Genomic DNA, 3,780 nt, shown 5'->3' with positions numbered 1-3,780 from the left:
TTCATCAACAACGCTACTGCCATCCTAAATGACCCCGTTATACAAAATAAGAAATGTCAACAGCTGGCAGTAAAGTGGCATGACAAACGAGACGTCCATGTCCTCTCCACTGTCCATACAGCAACCGTGTCGGCCACAGGGAAGGTGGACCACCTGACGGGAGAGAGAAAAATCAAACCAGACTGCGTGCTTGACAATAACCTCAAAATGGGAGCAGTGGATAAGGCAGACATGATAAACAGCTTTGTGGAATGCACTCAGAAAATAACCAAGTGGTATAAGAAGATATTTTTCCAGGGTAACTTCAAAATACAACAAGCCAATACTTCTCTGACTGTCACGCCCTGGCCTTAGTATTCTTTGTTTTCTTTATTATTTTAGTTAGGTCAGGGTGTGACATGGGGTTAGGTTTGTGTTTTTGTATTGTCTTGGGTGGTTTGGAGTGTCTAGGGGAAATTGTTAGAGTGTATGGGTTTGTGTTGAGTGTATGTGTCTAGCTGTGTCTATGTTGGGTGTAGTTGTCTAGGAAGGTCTATGGTTGCCTGAATGGGTTCCCAATTAGAGACAGCTGATTTCTGTTGTCTCTGATTGGGAGCCATATTTAAGGTAGCCATAGGCTTTCGTTTGATGTGGGTAATTGTCTATGTTATACGTTTGTAGCCTGTATGTGCACTACGTTCATAGCTTCACGGTCGTTTGTTTGTTTTGTTAGTTTTGTAATAGTGTTTTGTTTTTGGTTCTCCTTCTTCATAATAAAAAGGAAGATGGCTTATTTTCCTAATGCTGCGTTTTGGTCCGTCAATCCTCCACACGATCGTGACACTGACGCAATTAGCATTGTTTTTCAGAGCTAGTAGAAGAATGTAACTAGCTACATAAGCACGATTGAATATAACACCATAAAGGTTATGAAATGAGTAACGTTACCTTGGTTACCGCGGTTATAAGAAATACACACAAATATATGATGCTTCATACACACAGTGAGCTATAGTAGAAACGGTATAACATGACATACAGAAACTATTATAACGTAATACGGCACTTACTTTGATAGAAACGCAGTCTGGATTTGAACCTGGGTGTCTGTAGTAACGCCTCTAGCACTGAGACACTGTGCCTTAGACAGCTACRCCACTTGGGAGTCATAAGGCCTGGGTAGCTTCAAAATACAACATGCCAATACTTAATATTATGCTACAGTAGAAACGACATAACACAACATGCAGAAACTATTATAACGTAATAAGGCACTTACTTTGATAGAAACGCACACATTTCCAAAGTTATTATTGGTAACGAAAACAACTATGACTGCGATGTAGGCAACAGACGGAAAATGTGGACATGTGTATGCAGGACGGGAGAAGAGCAACTGTCTGCAGCCTTGAACTGCACAAACAATTGGGAAGTGTTTGGGGAATTTTGTCCGGGTCAGAAATGTTTTAAAAAATGTATTGGTCTGCAAAAGTAAAAACGACTACTTTTATGTGAATGAATGAGGCGGAACACACCTCAATTCAAACTGTTCTTAGAAAATAAAAAATTTATTAGAAAATAATTCAAAAATGACAAGTTGAAAACAGCCTATTAATTAAACCACATGCTACGTGTCTTGTTTTGAGGGCAGCGCGGATTAAATGTACTGTTGCGTAACAATCACATTCTGGTATGGAGAGAACGTTCTAACATCACGTGCATAAAAAAACTCACGCTGGGGCGACAGTTAGAGATATTTGAAACTCACGCATGAAAGGGTTAATACCAAACTTGTTTGCTATCTGTAAATACAAAAAAAAAATATACAAAAAATAATAATAATTACGAGCCGAGTTGATTTAGCCAGGGAAAAAGTCAGGAACCTTCCCACTAGCCATGATTGGCTGMGATAATGAATGGGCTGGACATGCCGAGAGATTAGTTCGGATTGGTCTACCATGTAGCMTGCTTCTGTCTATAACATGAGCTGCTCAGTATGTGTAGGTAATCCTTTCTAACACCGCTTTTTTAAAGATATTGAGAAGAGCTGCAAACGGGTTGGTAATAATCTCCACTTTCTGGAGAACCGAATTCTGGCGTTGTATAAATCAAATCAAATTTTATTGGTCACATAGACATGGTTAGCAGATGTTAACACGAGTGTAGAAAAATGCTTGTGCTTCTACAGTTGAAGTCGGACGTTTACATACACCTTAGACAAATAGATTTAAACTCAGTTTTTCACAATTCCTGACATTTAATCAGAGTAAAATTCCCTGTCTTAGGTCAGTTAGGAGCCTCACATATGAATCCTTAAAGAGATGGGTGGGGATAAGGCTTAAGAGAGTGTGAACGATGCTGAATGGGTTGCACCCCTTCTGAAAAAACCTACACTCGATCCCTCCGATGTCAACAACTACAGACCAGTATCCCTTCTTTCTTTTCTCTCCAAAACTCTTGAACGTGCCGTCCTTGGCCAGCTCTCCTGCTATCTCTCTCAGAATGACCTTCTTGATCCAAATCAGTCAGGTTTCAAGACTAGTCATTCAACTGAGACTGCTCTTCTCTGTGTCACGGAGGGGGCTTTAGAAGCTTCTGATAGGCTAATTGACATAATTTGAGTCAATTGGAGGTGTACCTGTGAATGTATTTCAGGCCTACCTTCAAACTCAGGGAGTCTTTGCTTGACATCATGGAAAATCAAAAGAAATCAGCCAAGAACTCAGAAAGAAAATTGTAGACCTCCACAAGTCTGGTTCATCCTTGGAGCAATTTCCAAATTCTGAAGGTACCACGTTCATCTGTACAAACAATAGTACTCAAGTATAAACACCATGGGACCCCGGCAGCCGTCATACCGCTCAGGAAAGAGACGCGTTCTGTCTCCTAGAGATGAACGTACTTTGGTGCGAAAGTTGTGACTCATCCCAGAACAACAGCAAAAGACCTTGGTGAAGATGCTGGAGGAAACAAGGTCAAAAGTATATATCCACAGTAAAAGGAGTCCTATATTCGACATAACCTGAAATGCCGCTCAGCAAAGAAGAAGCCACTGCTCCAAAACATGGGGACAAAGATCATACTTTTTGGAGAATGTCCCTCTGGTCTGATGAAACAGAATATAACTGTTTGGCCATAATGACCATCGTTATGTTTGGAGGAAAAAGGGGGAAGCTTGCAAGCCGAAGAGCACCATCCCAACCGTGAAGCACAGGGGTGGCAGCATTATGTTGTGGGGGTGCTTTGCTGCAGGAGGGACTGATGCACTTCAAAAATAGATAGCATCATGAGGCACGGAAAATAATGTGGATATATTGAAGCAACATCTCAAGACATAGGTTAGGAAGTTAAAGCTTGGTCGCAAATGGTTCTTCCAAATGGACAATGACCCCAAGCATACTTCAAAGTTGTGGCAAATGGCTTAAGGACAAAAAGTCAGGGTATTGGAGTGGCCATCACAAAGCCCTGACCTCAATCCCATAGAAAATTGTGGCAGAACTGAAAAAGCGTGTGCGAGCAAGGAGGCCTACAAACCTGACTCAGTTAAACCAGCTCTGTCAAAAGGAATGGGCCAAAATTGACCCAACTTATTGTGGGAAGCTTGTGGAGGCTACCCGAAACGTTTGACCCAAGTTAAACAATTTAAAGGCAATGCTACCAAATACTAAATTGAGTGTATGTAAACTTCTGACCCCACTGGGAATGTGATGAAAAGAAATCAAATCTGAAATAAATATCTTCTCTCTACTATTATTCTGACATTTCACATTCTAAAATGAAGTGTGATCCTACTGACCCTAA

General features: G+C 40.9%; 1 long non-coding RNA gene across 1 annotated transcript in view; it reads right to left on the bottom strand.

Annotated features, from left to right (window-relative positions):
• Positions 1-6: 6 nt before the first annotated feature.
• LOC111973717 (uncharacterized) overlaps positions 7-3,780 on the bottom strand; it is a 42,768-nt gene continuing 38,994 nt past the window's right edge. Inside the window, exons 3-4 of the long non-coding RNA XR_002878628.2 lie at positions 1,050-1,162; positions 7-153 (exon numbers count right to left, since the gene is read on the bottom strand). This is a non-coding gene — a long non-coding RNA (uncharacterized lncRNA). The remainder of the gene's footprint in view (positions 154-1,049; positions 1,163-3,780) is intronic.

The sequence above is a fragment of the Salvelinus sp. IW2-2015 genome, linkage group LG2 (genome assembly GCF_002910315.2).
Source record: "Salvelinus sp. IW2-2015 linkage group LG2, ASM291031v2, whole genome shotgun sequence".
In the NCBI taxonomy this organism is placed as follows: domain Eukaryota; kingdom Metazoa; phylum Chordata; class Actinopteri; order Salmoniformes; family Salmonidae; genus Salvelinus; species Salvelinus sp. IW2-2015.
The sequence above is the reverse complement of the archived record's forward strand: the minus strand, read 5'-3'. Positions and strand labels throughout refer to the sequence as shown.